At 32.6% G+C, this 20301-nt stretch overlaps 1 protein-coding gene across 3 annotated transcripts in view; it reads left to right on the forward strand.

Annotated features, from left to right (window-relative positions):
* LOC129956480 (uncharacterized) overlaps positions 1 to 20301 on the forward strand; it is a 161070-nt gene that overhangs the window by 16414 nt on the left and 124355 nt on the right. Inside the window, exon 1 of one of the 3 annotated variants that reach the window (XM_056068385.1) lies at positions 7518 to 7771. The exons of the other annotated variants lie outside the window; for them this stretch is intronic. The gene's annotated coding sequence lies outside the window, so the exon portion shown is untranslated. Of the gene's footprint in view, positions 1 to 7517; positions 7772 to 20301 lie in introns of those variants that run through there. 3 annotated transcript variants of the gene reach the window in all.

Here is a 20301-nt window from a genome sequence, read left to right on the forward strand (position 1 = left end):
GTGCCTCCTGAGCTTGGTGACAAACTTGGCGACCATTTAGCGACTTAGTGTCGAATTTCGCAAATTTGGCGAGAATCTTTAAGAATTTTGACGACATGGTTAATAGGAGCTGAGATATGCTTGATTGTGCGAGAACCCTCTCTACCCTGCTCCGGGAACTATAAAAGGCCAGCAATCCAAACCGTTGTGGAGAGATTTAGAATCGCGTAGTGAGTCAACGGCGAATTAGTTGAATCAGTTTAGCGAAACTAAAGATTAGTTGAATCTGTTAAGCGATCAGGGAATTGAGCTGCGCGCCGAATCCTGGAGTTTATTATAGAAGCAGCATCGTGTGAGGAGTAACCAGTCATTTAGTAGTGAGTCGGCAGTTGGACATAACTAAAGCGAGGAGACAGTGGGGAATTGCAGACGTTGGGGACGATCGTAGAGAGTAGCTACGTAGATTTCCACCTCCTTCTGAGTTTTGTCTAGAAGCTTTGTGTGCTGTGGGGGTTGTTAATTACTACTTGTGGGCTGCTGCTTGCTCTGAGTGTGATATCGTGTATTGCTTGAGTGTGTCTCAGCTGTGTATTTGTTAATTTTACTTACTTTTGCGTACTTTTGTGGCTGTGTACTTTTTAATTTTAACAAATTTTTAAAAACGTTTTTATGTATAATTTGTAACAATGCTTTTCATTGTAGTCTTAAAATACAGATCGCTTTGCGAATATACTCGATTGCACATCTCTCTTACATTGGTGAAAGCTAAAAAATGAAGATTATCTTTATTTAAAAAAAAATTTTTTGGAAAAATCTAACTGAATGTTGCATTTTTTATTCCAATAAATTTTTAATGGAATCCTTTTCATGCTGGATTCCACTGCATATTTTTATGAGGAATAAAAAAAATGCAGTTACCTCTGACAAGTACCATTAATTATTAAATGACACAAAAAATCACATCATGTAATTTAATGCCATTAAGAGCTTTCATGCACGCAATAAACAGAAGAAATATGAGGAGGTATTAAGGCACATAATTTTCTGCGCAATAATAAAAATGCAATCATCGCATGACAATATGTAAAGTAAATGAATGTATTACCAATCTATTATTTTTCATCATTATTGAAGTATTTATCCCAACTCTGGATGGATTTGAAAATACCCGTTTCAAAGGCCTGTCTGTAGCTCAATAAAAAAGTAGTGGACTGTAGCTTTTTGTAAACAGTTTATTTCGAAACTCAATAATGATATGCTAATTAAATTATTAAAGCATTAAAATATTGCAACATTGGATCACATCTTAGCTTAATGGGAGGTAAATGTTAACAATAGTAAATCAGAGCATTTCGTCTAATGCTTAGTAGAGGAGCATCTATCTCTGGGTCCAGCTCGCATGGGAACTCAGTCTGAACTAGGGGTTTCCTCTTTCACCATCCCAGGAGGGGCTGGCGCTGCCAGGAGCTTGAACAGTCCCATTCATGCAAAATTGCAAGAATTCTGTTGGGAAGTTTTGGGACATCCACCATGGAGCTCCTGGACTCCGCAACCTCAAGTTTCCATTCATTTAGATTCACGAATAAGTTCCTCATCGATCAAAAGCTTGAAGACGATCTCATATGAGCCGATGGCGATTTTTGAACGATTTTCAAAGAGAAACAGCACTGGAAAAATGCCTCAACATGAATGAAGAGTTACGCCGAAAAATTAACAATTTGCAATATTTTTATTTGCGTTTCATATTGTCAGTCACTGTATGTTTCATTATTGCGCACAAAATTATATTCATTTCTTAATGACACCCACAGGTGGGTCTTTTATAACGATCTATATATATATCAAACGCTAATGTATGTGGCACAAAAATCGCGCTTATTACTTACTGTAGAATGGCAACAGCCAAATATCAACAAATCATCAAATGAATTTCAGACTTCTTCATTCATTGAACCTTTTTATAGTTGTACTGAATCAAACGCTTCACTTAACTAATCAATAAGGCTACAAAATATTTCTAGAAATATTCTGGGGATATTTCGCCATCTCACCAAAAAATACATTCAGTCAGAGGAAAGAAGATATTAATGAAATAAAGAAATTGACTTCAAAACAAAAAGCTTAATAGTGCGCAAAAATAGGCTTAACCATCTCGAGATACGTAATCAGGTAAAGTTTCAGATTACCTAACTGTTTCTCGACAAGCGCATAAAAATCGCACCAGTCATCAAAACTCTTGCCTAAAAATTGCTATTAAAGAAATAATATTTTAAATTCAATTTGATACATTATATGAAAAAATGTTTTTAAATGCTATGAAGGAATTCAATCTATACATCAAAACATTGAATCGTGTATTTTTAGCAGTCATTAACTCAGTAGTAGGATTTTCACTCCCGCTTTTATTTCGTAATGTATATACCTTTTAATCTGCAGTATGCTGATTGAATTCATGTTTTTCAGCCTTATCCAATAACAAATGAATCATTTAACAGCCTACGAAGTCGATACCTACAAAGTACAACTTAACAACCTACATTTAACAGCCCACAACTTAAATATCTAACATCATTTGTACTTTAAAAATATTTTCTAAAGGAAACCATAGATATCGATTTATGCATAAGAAACTCAGTTGAAGTAGCAGTCATGAACTGAATCATGCTACCGAATAAAATGGTCACCAGCGAAAAAGTATAGATAATAATTAAATGCGATTGTCTTTCATTCCTGACAAAATCAACACAAATTCCAATCAAAACGCATTAATTTTTTTAGAAATTCCATCAGGAAATTTAAAAGCTCTCAAAATGACGGCTTCGGTCTTGCTGTCGGGTTCTAAAGCTAAATGAGGGCCGTTTTACAGTTTGTATGACGGGGGGAAAGTTGTTCGCGCAAGAACTTTTCGAGTAGTTACAGCATGAGAAGAAATATTTAACATTTATTATTTTATCAATTTTACTGTGTCATTCTTAACTAGCCGCCTTTTGCGCTTAGTATGTTACCTTAAATTATTGGGTTTTTCGGCTGTTAATTTTTAAAATGGAATACATCTCTTTAAAACTGATTTCTCCTTGTACTTTAATACGACTAAAACACTTGAATTCAATTAAAACAGTTTACTGCAAACTACAAAGTGTACATATTGCGAAATAAAAGTAAGAGTGAAAATCCTAAAATGGATTGAATGACTGGCGAAAGCACGTGCTTGAGTGTTTTGATGGAGAATTAGAATCCCGTCGTAGCATTTAAAAACATTGTTTCAGGTAGTGTTTCAAATTGAATTAAAAATATTAAAATTAAATGAAAAATTGTGAGAAAATGAAATTTATATCATGAAAAATTAACATTTTTAGTCTTAAAATGCCATTTTATAAGATAATTATCTTGGAAGATATGAGTATCCATTTCCGTAGGGAAGTTATAACGATTATGGTCAGAAGTAAGATTGATAAATGAGCGCCAAAATTGCTATTTCTCGCCAAATATAATTGTGACAATTTTTATTGAAATTTTAAAATTTAAAAGCCGTTTATTAACATTTCTGGTTATACACCCAGGATTGTAGACTTTAGAGAGTTTTTTGGGTTCTAGTGTAGATTTGGGTCCCCCTTCGATTGGCAACAAATTTCAGCGATAAAGCACTATCTCCGGTTTCCATATTGTTTTGTTTTCATTGACGTTACTGTTGGGTTACCGACCGAAAATCTTGGCGTCTTGAAATCAAGGAGCACCCATTTGCAAACTTTTACCTTTTTTTGGAAGATTGGAAAGATTTTGACGTGCTTGCCGAGAAACCGTACCTTAATCTTAAGCCTTACCACGATTACTTGTCTGGTTTACTTATGAGCTTGATTGAACTTTTTGTTTGAAGCCTATTTCTTGATTTCTTTTACATCTTCCTTTGTATGAATGAATGTCCTCTTTGGTGACATGAGGAACTATCTCCAGAATACCCCTAATGATGTTTTGCAGCTTCATTAATTAGCAAAGTGAAGCGTTTGATTCAGTACAGCTGCACAAATGTTCAAGGAATGAAGCAGTCTGAAATTCGCATTATGCTTTATTTGTATTTACCTGTTTCCATTCGACAATTAGTAATAAGGCCGATTTCAGTGTCATGTACGCTAGCGTTTTATATATATATCTATGTCAATACTTATAATAAAGCAGTGTGCGTTTTGGCATTTTACCATGTGACCCACAGCTACCAAATTTGGCTCATGTATACCTAGGAAGTCGGGAATGTGCACCTCGGTGCGACTTTTTAGGGAATTTTTAATTAGGATTTTAATGAATTGAAAATTAAGCGAAGTTTCGGTGTTTTTTCATGATAACTTTCGAAAATATTATCTCACAAAAATGATTTTTACATCAAGTTAAAATTGAAAAATTATCTTTTAATGGTATCTTTTCTGAAATTCAAAAAAATATCTTATTAATGGTATTTATGCTTTAACCTCTCAATTAAATTTTTATTTTTAATGAAATTTTTTAAAAAAATATTGTAACTATATATTTCAGCAATTTATTTCGCGCGAAATAAAAAAAATTTAAATTGCACTAGCACGTTACGCGTGAATTGGTGAAAAAAAAAAGCTTTTATCAACGTATCGCATCACATTAAAAGAAGCTCAACTTATTTTTTAATTTAATTATTACTGGAATTTAGATCAAGAAAACTGTAATATTCAGCGCATGTCTGTATGAAATGAAATAAATATAAAATATGACATATTTTCTAAAAAATAAATGCAAAAAAAAAAAGGTTTCTATGATACAATATCTGCATTATTAATTCAATAAATCAGCTAAAGTAAAATTAAAAATTTAATTTTATGATGCACCGATACTAGGCTGCAAAATGCTCAAATTCGCCACGGGATCGGTGGTTTTCAAACTGGATACCGCGAGTGCAACGAGTAGGAAAAAGTAGAATCCTCACAATACCATAAGAGCGTATTTTTGGAAAAAGTACAGTGATGAATAAAATGCGTCAGCAAATAGTCTCTATAAACTTAAATTTCGGTTGTTTGAGTAAAACAAAACAAAACAAACAAAATTGCATGCACATCCCAATTGCTAGATGCGTTGTCGTAAAAATTGATGCCATCGGTGCCACGAACTGTAATACTATTAAACATATAAATAAAATATTAAGCAAATTGTAAATTCAGATGCGTTTCCTTTATTTCATTTTTACCTGCACCTGAACAATGCAAGTACAAGCGTTTAACTTACATATACATTTTGAGAATGTTATCAGGTTCTCATAGCTCTTAAAAGTGTCGTGCATATAAAAGGTTTAAAGACCACATTTTTAGGAGAAGGAGAAGGGGACCACCTGTTTCTTCATGCCACACAGGATAAATTGTAGAGACATCTATGTTTACTATATTTGAAATAAATTTGTCTTCACATGTGTAAAAAATTGTACATTCTTTGTGCTTCTTCCATAAAATTCTGAGCAAAGAAGTGAAGTAACTCATTTTTTTATTGTTTTCCCCAACACTTGTGAAATCATTGCTGTTGTAAGGCATTTTTGTGGATGTTGCCTTCAATTCCTCTCAATCGACCAGGACCCGATTCCACCCAAGAATCGTCATGTAAGCGGGTCTAGTGCACACTAAATCCACCGGGACCAAACCTCATCTCGCTGGTGTGGTGTGGAAGCTTAGAGAGAGGGGTGCCAGAGCAGGTGTCGTCCTCATCATCTGGCTGTGGTTCAAAATGACGAGGCCTGCCCCAAGATAGCTCTAGTGTTGCTTTAAAATGGGACGTTAATATAACTATACTAAACCTTGTGTATCCTAAATTTTGTTCTTAAAATAAATAAAATCAAGTATGCACAAAACTTGTAAAAGTAGTTTTTAAAAAATTTAATCAGTAAAAATTATTTTTAAACATTCGGTCGGTTACTGTTGGGCTCGAAGAACGATAGGAAAATAGACATTTTATATTCACGCCGATTACACTGCAAAGAAATGAATTTATGAAATTTTTCTTTCTTTTGTTTTAGAATATCTGTCGTGTTTTTGCAATCTTTTTGCCAATATAAAAAACAATGGAACGGGGCATGAAAGGAAAAACAAATATCGTTTATATTTCATGGAAAAAAAAAGTAAAGGTTTTATTTTCCTTTACAAAAAGAAAGGTATAAATAACCTTTAAATCAGATGAAATACATAAAAATGGAATCTTAATATGGAATAATTAAACCGACCTCATTGATTGCCATTGAAAACGCGACTTCATTGGCTCATGCTTCATTCGAACGGATCGGTAATTCTTTTCTGCTCCCTCGCTTTTGCTATTAACTATGATTACGTAATTCGAAATCGAAAATAAAATTTGTAAAAAAATTCCTTTTTATTGAATTGTTTATGTTAATTAAATATGTTTGAACTAATAATATTAATTCAATTTTAGGATCCTTAAGTCAATTTTTAAAAAAGAGGAATCTGCTAAGCAAATTTCAAGTTATCATGTGAGAACATTTCTATTTTGTAATATAAATTTTGATCGTCGAGGATTAGATTTTTAAATCATAATTGGTAATTTTACAAATGCATTAATGAGCTGGACTATGCGAAATAGTTCGAAAAAAAGTAGATTAAGCTTTATACTATAATCTCTCGGTAAAAATGATTATTTCTAAAAAGTTGCACTAATGTGATTAAGTAGATGATGATAATCTATTAAAGAAGAATTTTCTTTTCGACATTGGCATTCAGGTTCCCAAAGCAACATCACGCTCTCATTTGTTTTTTGTGGTCTTTGTTTAATTCGTTCAATACCGACAGTTTATTTTGAAATTTTTGTTGTGCAATTGTTGTATTCCATTTACTGCGATGTATATTAAATTTTTTGTTTCTTTATCCGCTATTATTTCAAAAATTATCAAATAGCTGTTAACTATAGTCATAGTTTCATTATTTATTAAAATGTATTGTTTCATTATTATTCAAAATTTATTAAAAAATTAATAAATGTAAAAAATAATTACATTATTTATCAAAACCATTTATTGTTCATTTAAGTACTTTATATCTACTAAAACGTCTATATAATAAAAATATTTACTACATTTTTAGTTGAAAAATTATGATTTTTTCATAGTGACATTTTAGACTCATTTCTTCATTACATATAAATTTTGAGGTGAATCCAATTTCCTGCAAATATTTTTTTCTTCTTTTTTTGTAATTTGATTTAGTCAGTTGGGAGTTATCCAATTTATTATATATAATAACCGAAAAAATTTATTGCATGGAGCGCTTGAATAAAGTGTCATTTCCCAGTACAACTAACATATAATTACCGAATTAAAAGAAAAAAGAATTCTAGTAGTACAGCTACCTTTTGTCACCCCACTAGCGAATAATCGTTCGAGCTTTCTCTTTAGAATATGCAATGGAAAGGGCAGAAGGGGAGTAGAGTTCTTAGCGGTTACGGGTGCAGTGAGCGGAAGGCAGATGTTTCCTCCGGTCTATTTTAGACACCAAAAACCGTTATAAGGCCGATTATCAAGGAAGAAAGACTTTCCGCCGTTTTCCGATAGATGGCGTTGCTACCGAGCCAATGTTTCCCTGCGGTTTCAGATCGGGCGCTGCAGTTATTGCAGTCGTCCAATATGGCGGCCTGCGTCTGTGGCATGGGGAAGTTCTCTCTCGATTTACGGACATATAAAAACCAATAAACAGGAATACTTTGAGTGTTTGTGATAATCCTGCATTTATCTATTTTGCACGCTATGGAAATTTCCTCTGAACTAGGATTAAGAACCCTCAAGGTAAGATACGTAGCTCATAAAATTCCGAGTCCTACGAAAAATGTATTGCTCTCTTGAAATGTAAGATAAATGTACATTTTTGTGTTTTAAAAATGCTTTGCATTCGATTTTTTTGAAATGTGCTCAAAGGATTGGTGGATTTATGTGCTACACCCATTTTCGAGACGAATGCTTTGTCTGTTTAAAAAGTATTTGCATGGGAGCATTTATGATGCAATGTTTTCAGCTTTTGAATATGAATTTTATCTGATTTTTTTCATATAAATTGATTGTTTAAAAAGAACTAATAATATTTTGAGTTATGTTAAAATAATCTTTGGAGTTTAAATAGATATTTTTCATTGTTTGCAAATGATATTCTTTCCCAGACTTTCCAGTTATTGAACTTAAAAGAATGAAGTATTTTTTAAAAATTTTTTTAATTAATTTTTCCGATAAGATGACTGTTTCTAAATTTTGTAAAATTATCATAAAATGTTTACTTTCAAAATGAATATCCAAACATCTGTGGGTGAAGTGCAACATCTCAGAATATTAATGAAAATGTTGGGATTGATCTAAATTAAGATGAAATCGAAACTAAAAGATGTAAACTGAAACTAGGAAAAGTAATGGCAACGTCTTCGCTTTCACTGAATATGGGCTTTTTTGCAGCACACCGAAAGAAATGCAATTTTCAACGGCAAATCAAGGTGTTGTTATCATTAATGTTTTCTTTTGATGATATGTTTATATTTTGTACTGAATTTCATTGATTGAATTTGTTTGTATATGATTTTTTTTATAAAACCTTACACTTATTTAATTACATTGTTTTATCGCCTACTAATCGAATTCCTACTAAATACTTTTTTTTATTTTTTACTTGATACGATTACTTTATGCATTTATATAATCAGCTTTATATATAGATATATATTATTTTAATTTTTTATATAATGAATCATCTACGACTTTTGCTCTTCGGGCAGCTTAATTAAGAGCTTTCATAAGTTATGAATTTAGCACTCTGTGTTAAATTCATACCTGATGCAAGAGCAGGGACTCCATTGCGCTGTAGAAGTGATTCAGAAGTCGAGTCGTATTTGATTACATTAGGCAACTAAGAAGATTGTTTTTTTATCCAAACGTTATAAAATATAAATAAATGTATGAATGAATTTTCAGTCTATGAAACTGTAGGTTATTGATTAGTACATAACTAAACTATTCGCATATTTGTGAGTCCATTTATCTAAAAGTGATAGAAGCAGTGTTACTATTATCGGGAAAGGCTGAAATCATATTTAAAATTTTTGAATTTCTAAACATCAAAAATTTAAATATAATTTCCAGTACATTGTATAAATTTAATAAATATTTCGTAGAATCATCTTTGAAATATCATTTAGCATCTGTATTTATTTATGGCAAAAGCTTTTGCCATTAATGTATCTTAAAATGCACAAGTCATTTTACTGTATATGCGCAAATAATTTTACATAATACGCACTATTTGTGTGTTCATTGTTCTGAAAGTGATAAAAGCATTGTTACTATTTAAAATGCGGAAATAATTTTACTGTACACTACGTACCATTTGTGAGTTCATTTTTCTAAAAGTGATAAAAGCAATGTTACGATTGTCGGGAAAGGCTAAAATCATATTTAAAATTTTCGAATTTCTAAACATCAAAAATTTATACTGTACGTTGTACAAATTTGATAAATATTTCGTAGAATAATCTTTGAAATATCTGCTAGTATTTGTATTTATTTATTACGAAAGTTTTTACAGTTTATGTATTTTAAAATGCACTAATCATTTTACTGTATGGTAACGCAATTTAAATACATTTGTTTTATGGAATCTTTATTTAGCACGTACTATTTTGAGTGTAAGATATTTAATTTAAAGAAACTTTTTGATACAATATTAAAATTTTTAAAAATTAATAGCCGTAATTTTTCAATTTTTTTTTAACCCCGAAAATTTATTAATGTTTTGCTCCAAGTAAATGGGCCCATTAAAAATTATTAGGTGTGTTTTTGTGGCCGCGTTGCTTCAGCAGATTCTATAACTTCGTATTTTCGCTTTAACATGTTTCGTGTTCTTACGGAAAATATTATGAAAAATGAGTTGCGCTCTAGTAAGTTGAAAAGCATTTGCAGCTACTTATTGCCTCTTAAATATTGATGATTGATTGATTTAGAATTTTTTTTTGTTATTATTTTCATAAGTTTTATTGAGCGTTTGTTGCTACAGAGAAACAACAAAAACATTTTTTTCTTACTTAGTGGTTTTATTTCTGAATACTTCTTTCTAATAATTCGAAAATTTCGAGTTGAGATTTCTTTTTATATTCTCTACTTATACAAATGAATGAAGCGAAAAACAATCATCTCAAAATTCCATTGCTGTTATTTTTTGCTCGGATTCTTGTGTACTTATAAATTCTTTTAATTTAATAAATCATTTAAATCAATATCAGATTAAACTTTTGAGATTAACATCTATTTGATAACTTCATTATTTATTTATTTATTTTTGATATTGTATATGTTCACAAAAATGTGATGGAAGATTGTAAATTTTTCATTCATACTGTATACAAATGACGTATGACAAATAGAGGCCAAATAAAATCCCAAATTTGGTACAAACAGGGAAGATGTATACAAGGTATCCCGTAAATACTCCAACACACTTCTAGGGCAGGTTGCTCCCATCATAAGGATTAAGAATTGCGTAGGAATCCATGTCCGGAAATGTCAGTGATAAATGGTAGCAGAAGTTAACGATGATGGGAATGGAAACAAGAGAGTGATTGATTCGAAACATTTATTGTACATAATGGATGCAGATGTACGACAGTTCGAATGTTGCAACAGATGCCCGAAGTTTGCACCATCAGACGCCAAACGTGCCTGGCACTGACGGAGCATTGATTGCCGGACATGTTCGAACACACCGGGATTTTCTTTGATTTTGGCAGCTGCGCAGACGAGTCTTCTTCCCATTTCAGACTCAACAGGATCGCAACACTTTTGTTGGCTCCCCAGAGAAAAAAAAAAATCGATGCTTGATAAATCCAGTCAGCATGAGGGCCAGGGAACCGATCAACCACGCCCCATTCATCGATGCGGGATTGATTTATTCGAATGGCTACGAAATGTTGCGCCTCACATTGGGTGGAACATCGTCAAGCGAGCCGGGAAGAACCTGCTCCAGAAAGATGAGATAATTCCCTTTATTTCAACCTGGATCGTAAAAGGTCCGACCCGACAAAACCCGGCCACACATTCACTTTGAAGCGTTGTTGTGCTTCGTGGTGCTTCACACCATTTGTGTTTCGTTGAGTCCACAAATGCTGATTGTGGTATTAGAATATGCTTTCCTTGTTGAATGTGAACTCAATAGTGAGCAACGCATAAGCTAGGAAATTCACATCACTGGCTCTCTCTTGCAGAAGCCACCGTGCGAAGCGTACACATACAGGATGGTCATCGGGGAGCAGTAACTGAACCCTTTTGAGACGAAAGGCGTGGTAAGACTCGACGTTCAAAACACACTGGACACTGGTACGAGACATTCTTCATTGGGAGGCAGTGGCACTTATGCTAGTCGTCCTGCCACATTTTAAAGATCACAAATTTGCAGAAAATTTTGACACAGATGTGTAAACTAACTGTGGTGTGGTTGATGTCTGGGTGGGTAGCGTTCTCGTTAAATACATGTGTGTTCGTTCGCTTTTCCACACATTAAATGTATGTCTCCAAGCTTTCCGTTCGTATAGCGTTCCATGCTGTTTATATTCTGCCTACCGCTCGAATGAGGCAGTCCTCACTATCCTCTTCAGCACTCTCATGTATAGCATCGGTGTATGATCACGTTTCCGGGCATAGGTTCCTATGCAATTCTTAATCCTTAATGGGCCCTACATCCTCCAGAAGTTTGTCGCAATATTTGCAGGACACATTGTATTTTAGATCGATTTAAAAAAAATTGAATCAAAATTGTAATTATTCGTATTATTTGAATATTAAAGGAACATCTGACATATTCCAACAGAATACGAGATAAATAAGTAAACTAAGCACTATGTGAGGGGGAAAAAAAGAAGAAGAAATTAGATGATGCAGAGAGTTGCATTATTCATGCGGCTTTGACATGGAGCAATTTGATTTCATAATGGAGACTCATGAACACAATGGATAGAATAGGTGCAAGGCTACTGAAATATCACCACTTAAATGACTGTCTCCGTTTAACCTTTGAAATATTTTACTGAGGGAAATATATGTATCATGTTTAAGTGATATAATTGAAATGAGGAGGAATCAAAATTTCCATCGAATAAGTTGAAGTATACAAACAGATGAATCATGAATTACTTACCATTTTGTGTTTGAATATTTTTCGGTAAAATAGTTTTACATTTCCTAATGTATCAAGGTTTTTTTTTTTTTTTTGTAATATGGATGGGAGAGCGAATATATTCTTCCTTCTGTTCAAATGAACATTAGGAATCAGAAATGTCAGAGGAATGTCAAACAATTTGTTAAAAGCTCTGTAATGTTGATTTCTTAAAAATGCCGAATAAAAGAATGAAATGAGTTTCCTTAATTATTCTTTAACTAGATTATTAGAACAAGAGGGTTTTTGTTTGCATAAAATATTTTATTAGTAATTGTAGAATGAAATATTAAATACTTAATGATAGGTAGAAGTATTTCACATAAATTAACGTATTTTTACTGAATAAATACAAGCTTGTAGAGTTGACAATTTAAAAATGTTTTATTATCAGTTAAAATTTCATGATCAAAGCTGTTTTTTTTATATAGTTTTAATATACCAGTTCTAGGCTTTTTTAATATGCTCGATTCAAGTGTTCCATCAAAATAATTTGAGAATGTAATAGTATTTTGTAGCATTTCAAATAATTTTTTTTTGAAAAAGAATATAGTAAGTTTTTTTATCGTTTTGAAAGAACAACTTCATTTTTGAACTTGCTTTCTGTGAAATTTAGTTTATTTTAATTTAGTTCTATTAACGTCCCGTTTTTAAAGCAACACTAGGACTATTTTGGGGCGGACCTCGTGCTCTTGAACCACAGTCAGATAACGAGGACGACATCTGAGTAGGCACCCCCTCTACAAACTTCCACACCAAACTAGCGGGGGGGCAATGCTTTCTGTGAAGCGAATAAAGGGGGAAAAAGTTACCTTGTGAAAAAGTGAAATAATAAGAAAATATTTTGCCTTTGTTCGTGAACCATACGGAATTAATATTTAAATAAACAAATGATACAGCATTTCATTGCTTAATAATGAATTATTATGGCATGCTATATAAAAATAGACTATTCAGAAAAGAAAACAATTTTTTGAAATCAAAAAAAATTTTTTTTTAATTTATTTGTTTGCTTCAGTTTTCTGTTCTTAAAGATTGAACCATCATTGAACCCAGATGCCTTCAACGTTTACTTTTCATTGTTTATGAGTAACAAAATGTCATTTTATGGAGAGAAAAAAAGGAGCTTTCTTTAATTTCTGCATTTTTTTTAACCATCGCGAGAAAAGCATTAACAACTTGCAGCCTTAACTTAACAGATCTTTATTTTGCATTCGAGTGCTCTTGTGTTCACACGAAAAGAAAATAATTTTGTTCCTCAATACGAATTAATTTATATTTATCCGAAACTACTTGAAATACAATTTATGATTCTGTGAGCAGAAGAGTATGTCATAAAAGCTGCATGTTTTCTTCCACAATGACGCGTGAGTCTTTTTTTTAACTAGGCTTGCATTTAGATGAATCCGAAATGACTCGTCTATAATAGAAAGTCTTTTTGAGTGAACTGGTGGGATAAGGTGTTTGCATAGCTCGAAAGCATGAATCAGAAAAGGAAGATATAGATTCTGTCCTCAAACGATGCTCTTTCTAGAAGTTTATTCAAAATTGATAGATAGATGTCCATTTTAGCAATGAAATGCCTTCAGTGATTGGACTTGTTGCAATCTTCCAAGATTTTCATCCCGGTGGAACATAAAGGTGGGCCAGTTTCCTGTGAAGACCTTTGGAAATGAAGCTGACTTCTCACCCAGATATTCCCTCATTGCCAACCAGTATAAGATTTGACTTTGACCACTTTATATATAACTTATAATAAGTCCTTGCCTCGAAGATTCCGATGGATTTGCCATCATCCTCGAGATTTGCTTTGTAGCGGTCCGATCATTCAGATTTTTCCGTGTGCCTCAAGGCAGGTCGGTTTAAGGTTGTACATGAATTGGTACCAAAATTGGACCGGTAAGATAGAAAATGTAATTCTTCCTGAAATGGTATCTTTCATCACTTTGTCGAAAGGTTTATTTTCCTGCCATGTTGAGGCCACATCAGTAAAGAAACGATAGTGATACATCCTCAGTAGTTCTCTGCTAAAAGTGATTAATTCGAAACCGAAAGAAAAGCGAGTAATTGCATTCTGGTTGTTTTTAAGTGTCATCTCTGTAACAGAGGAGAAAAAGGGGAAAAAAAAACGTTCGTATTAGTGTGCAGTTTATTTTTTGCAGTAAGTGTTACAGTTTGAAATTTCAAGCAACAAAAACACTTTAACTCGTTTCCCTTTTTGTTTCGAATTGTTTACTCATTTAGCACTGACAATGACAGTATGGAAACTTTACTGGCTGCATGTTTTAGATTTTATTAAGCTCTTAATTTTAAGTTAATGTTGTTTCGTTCTATTGCAACCGCGTCTTGCTTTGAAGCAACACGAGGCTTTTAGGGTATTGACATCGTGATTTTAAGCTACGGTCAGATGATGAGGATGACATCTGGCCCTACACCTCCTTTCCTAGTTTCCACATTTTATGAGCGGGAGGACATTTGATCCTCGAGGTTAAAATTGACGTACGCCAGACTGACAGGCATGGGAGATCTAATGCGATTTGGGGTTTCGAATCTGGAATTCCTGTGTCTCAAAGCCGTGGTTTTATCATCAATACATTTGTTAATGATTCAGGATACATGATTGTGCTTTTCTAAAGAGCTTTTAACTGTTTGATGAAATATCAAATCCCAAGATTATACTCCAGTAGTTGCCTTAAATTTTCTTCCCTTTTTTTATCGTTGTGAAATATATTCAAGACATTGAGTTAGAGTAGACATAAAGGGACTGTTTCAATTTATACTTGGTCACAGGAGAGATAAATGAAAATTGTTGTGGTCTGGTATGAACACACTGAAAACAAAGTCGAAATTGCATACAGATAGTCTCGAGGAGTTTCCATTATTAACTGCATGCTGTGGAGAAGCAGAGAAAACCCAACAGAAATCTCATAAATTGTTTTACTGAGGAATGAGCTTTTCAGCCTTTTTTTTTAAAGTTAAAGTAATAGTTTTGGGAAATGGGCTGAAGTAATTTTAATTCAACAAAAGTGCGTAGTGCAGACATCAAGAATGATCCGGGACAATCACTATTTGTCCCATTTTTGAATCAGATTTTTTTTTTTTTTTTGAGTGTGAAAAAATAGTTCGTGTTAAAAAAAATTTACAATAATAGATTCACGATTTAACTTTTTAAAAATTAACTTAAAACATGCAGATTGTTCCTTCCAAATTTCAGCAGTTATCTTTTGTATGTGAATAATAGCCATTTATTACGGACATTTTATTTGATGGTCATTAACTACCGATGCCTATCGTTTGCCTTAACATTAATGCTCTGTTAAAATTTTTACTGCATTCCTACTCCCAGGTGTTAACATCCCATCGGTTAGTTTCAATTTAGTTATATTAACATCCCATTTTAAAGCAACACTAGGACTATTTTGAGACGGACCTCCTAATTTTGAACCGCGGTCAGGCGACGTGGACGACATTTGATCTTCAACTCCTCTCCAAACTTCCACATCACACCACCGGGAAGAAGTTTGGCCCCGATGGATTTAAGGTGTACCAGACCCGCTTACACGACGGTTCTTCGTTGGAATCGGGTCTCGGACCAGAAACCCTCGGGTTCCGAAGCCGAGACCTTACCACCAGGCCACTGCGGCCCGCAAAATTTAGAGACTGACGCGCCGGCTCAGGTTTTATATGAGTCTAAAATCGACTGAGCCCTGACCTTTATGTCCAAGGCCTCTTTTTTTTTATGGTAGATTTTTTATTATCAATTTTCAATTTAGATGCTCGTTTGTAATAATATTTATAATGTGCTATAATCCCAGCCACACATTTATCTTCTTTTGTGTATCTATCTGGCAACAACCAGTCAAGTGCGCAATTCATAGAATAGATATAGTTGTTGATTCACACTTATTTTGTTTACCTTGCATTTTAATAACCTACAAAGTTATTACGGGCGTATATGAGGAAACTCAAGGAAAAACAGTCTCTATTTTTATATTTAGAATCTTCTAATTCAGCATTTGTTTAAAATTGTTTATGGGTGAGTAATACATATTTGGAATAGAATTCTTTCGCATTGATGTTTTGATTTTCAACTGAACGGAAGAGAAAGATGGCGTGGTGCTGATTTCATGGCGTCGTGCAATATGTAAAAAAAAGACATTATTGTGCTGACTCTGCTGCCAAACTTGTTTACATCGATTAAAATTTCCTTTTAGAATCGACTCCGTATTGTTCGAGATTTGGCATTTGCTTTTGTGCATCGTCAAAGAAATCTAATGATAGCCATTGTACTTAAAAAACGAGCTTCATTTAAAATACTTTAAAAGATATTAAGCTAATGGCGTGATAATACATTTGTATTACCGCGCTATTCACTACTTAACACTTTTCGCCCTTGTTTATTTGTGATGTTACAGTATTAAATTAAAAACATTTGAAACGGAAATTAAAAATTCTGCGAAATTTGAGCGAAAGTATATGTCTGGATTTAGTTTCAGCTGTGGAGAAATATGAATTAATTACGAAAACGGTTTAAATTTCATTTCTAAAAAGAAAAATACATTTAAAAATATGTAATGGACAAAATGTGATAGGAGTTGATCTAAATGGATGCCATATCGTTACCGCTGTAAAGGTACTTTTTGAATTTTAAAATATTGTAAGATTCAGTTTCACGCGGTAACAGTATCAGAAATTATCACCAATGAACGCCGAGATTTTACTTCTTTTTTTTAAATTTAAATACCTAAAATTACAAATATAATCAATATTATACTTTTAAATGTTTTTGTGCCAAATTTAGTTGCTTCTGACACTCTGCCCTGTAAAACTTTCACTGCCTCTGAGGACCTGGCGCCCGATATCCAGGTTTTACTGTAATTATTAATATGGAATCTTTTTAAAAAAATTCCTCTTGATAACTTAAAAGGACTGAGAAATACTAGTAAAGTGCTTCTGTAAATCAAATGAAAAAAGAATACTTGAACATTTCTTTAAGTCAAAGAAAAATTGGGCATTGATTAAAAAGCATCGTTTCAAAAATAACTTTTTTGAATCTTAAAAAGCTGTTAAAAATTATTTTAGTGCCATAATATGCTTGAATGTTATCTTTGAATGCGTCTGAATTTCGCTTAGTTTCGATTCAAATTGAAATTTAGAAATCAAGAATAGTCTCCTTGATACTTTCTTGTATACTCTCAATAAAGATCGACCCCCTTCCCCATCCATCGGCGTAGCATAAACAAATATGGCTCTTGCGCCAAAAAACCACACACAACAATAACAACCCTCCCCCCCACCCGCATAAACTGTGAACATTGGATAAGGCTGCAAATGTTAAGCAATAGTAAGAATTATAGAACTTTTGCGTGACTATCATTCTTATTGAATCTATCGTATGATTTTGCCAGTTGATAGAAACCAAAATTTAAAATGGAACCATTTTATCGATTTCAATCATTCTGTTTGAGTTTGTTGCATATATGGGCATTCGAAAGTACCAACCGACAAGCGATCAACCCCATGACAGATTTGGTTCAAAATTTGATTAAAATCTATTTTTTAGATGCAAAACATGTGTACCAAATATTATGAACTCGTATACAAAATGTTATATACCTAGAGTTTACGTTTTTGATCTTGCCGATTTCACTTTTACTCGAACAACTAGAAAGATAAACTTCTTGTGAATATATTTCATTCCAAATTAGAATGAAATCTCTAAATTTGTCCTTCATTCCATACACCAAATTTCATTTTTATAGCTCAAAACATTTTTGTGCTATCATGTTCACAGGCAGACTGACATAATGCCAAATATATGGTCCCCGAACTTGGAAAGGTTTGAAACTTCGTGATTTGTCAAAATCACGAGTTCCTCTTTTTTTACTATTACAGTAAGTATTTCTAGTGTGGTAAAGCAATATTGCATTCTTTTTAGTACTTCAAGTGCTAATGCTTTTTTAACTGTTGCAAACTTTAAACGGGACTCTACTATTGCCTGAACCTTTCAAAGTATGCATAGAGAAAGGCGCGCACTGTTAAGAGTGGACAGTAACTTGTCAGTATAAGAGAAAAATGCAAAAAGAACTCTTTATCTATCTTTTTGTTCCTGATCATGAACTCTACCTTACACTGAGCCAATGTATTATATATATTTTCTGTTTATTTATTTCATTTATATTTTTCTCTTTGCTTTTTTTTTTCTTTTTTCAAAGTTTAAACGGCCTATTTTTGATAAATTTTATTATTTACTATTTAATTATATTTTAATGATAATGTTATTGTGGGATATTATGTAAGCTCTTCTGCTTGAGCCATTGAGACCTTCTCCACTTTCTTTTTATGCCTGCCCTTTTATTTTTCGTTTTATTTATTTTTCAATTTTCTTTGACTGTCTTTAGCTTTTTTTGCATCTTGTACACATGCACATGAAAGATTTTTTTATGATTAGCTAGATCTTTGATAGCTATTTAAATTCTATTTTTTTTTTAATTATGAGCTTTTTACTGGTGAAACGCCACTTTTGGCACACTCCTGATCATCATCAGCATACTTTGTATACAAGAACGTGAACCCGAGAGGGCCATTCTCGCTTTCCAGTTCCTACATACAGACATATTCGTTTGGTTAGTAGAGATCTGTCTTCTGTTCCGTTTATAAAGCAAGTGAAAACAGTTTAATTGTGCTGAGTCTCTTCTTTGATCCGCTGGCATAAATCATTTTTTATTTCTTTGCGTGGAATTGCAGTGCGCGTAATTTTAACCGCACGGAATCGTCGTGGTTTGCTAAGCGATGGGGAATACATAACAGACAGGGCGAAGGCTTTCTTCTACCGCAGAGTTTAATTTTCCCAACCCATCAAAAGTTCTTTGGGCAAGGGGTTCGTAAATTTTACGCGCGCGCATCCCAAAGGGTTCGCTGCCAAGAGTGAGCTTTTAAAAATAGATGACTTCTTTTTACTGCTTTCTGCTGCCGCGTAGTGTTTAGAAATGAGACAAGTGCTTTTTTTAAATTTAATTTTACTATGTTGATGAAATCAAATTGTGAAGTCTACACTCTTAACTTTTAAAGTAACTTTTTTCATTTAAATCTGTTTTTCTTTGTTTTATTTTGGATTCACCAGAGGTTGTATTTGTTTAAACTTGTATTTGTTATTTTCAGTTTATTGTTATTTCGTTTATTCAAATGGTTGTATTTATTATTTTCAGACAAATATAATTATTAATGATACAGCGCTATTTGTATGTTTTATTGTCATTAACACTTCGAACTGTATTCCTTGAAACTCTTCAATATTTATAAATTATAAAGCTGGTTTTATAGACTAAGTTAATTTTGGAATCCATTGCTCCTTTTGTAAAAGGAAAAAAAAAAGGACACAATAGTATACACGGTTATGTTTGTTATCTGACTATAACGTCAAAGCGAATAACTTTGTTAGAAATATTTTTCTAAAATTTGCAGATTTTTAATTAAAAAAAACTTTATATAAAAATCTAAGCTGATTGATATTTTGAAATAATACCTTTTCAAGCACATATACCTTAGATAGATATGTTTTGATAAACGTAAATTTTATTCACCATCTCTTATTAGGACTGCTTGTATAGTGCTCGTTTTGCGATTCTTTTTTCTTGACTTCATATGAATTCATAAAGAATTTACCAGCTTCTTTTTACAGTATCTCTGCTAATAATTTCTGTGTCGGTTGATCCTCGTCAGAACAAACTGTTGGAATTACCAAAACATACTTTGATACAAACATACTTTGGATGGTGGGATTGTGCATCTTGGAAATATTATTTTTGAAATAATAATTAAAATTTTGATTAAAAATTTAGTTAAATTTTTAGGCGATAATTTTCAAACATATTATAACCTCAAAATTTAATAAATTACAATTTTTAATGGTACAAATGAATCGCTGCCCATTTTCCCTTTTTAATTTTAATTAACTTTCTTTAAAAAAAATATTGTCAAGTATACTTTGCAAAATTTTTACTCTCGTAATACAGAATTTTTGATTGGTAATGTTTTATTGTGTGAAATTCAAATGATTTTTGTTGTTGTTGATGATGTATGAATGTTTTATTCCTGGTTTTCTACACTTTGTTAATGACTAAGACATGAAGAT

The sequence above is a fragment of the Argiope bruennichi genome, chromosome 11, assembly GCF_947563725.1.
Source record: "Argiope bruennichi chromosome 11, qqArgBrue1.1, whole genome shotgun sequence".
Taxonomy (NCBI): domain Eukaryota; kingdom Metazoa; phylum Arthropoda; class Arachnida; order Araneae; family Araneidae; genus Argiope; species Argiope bruennichi.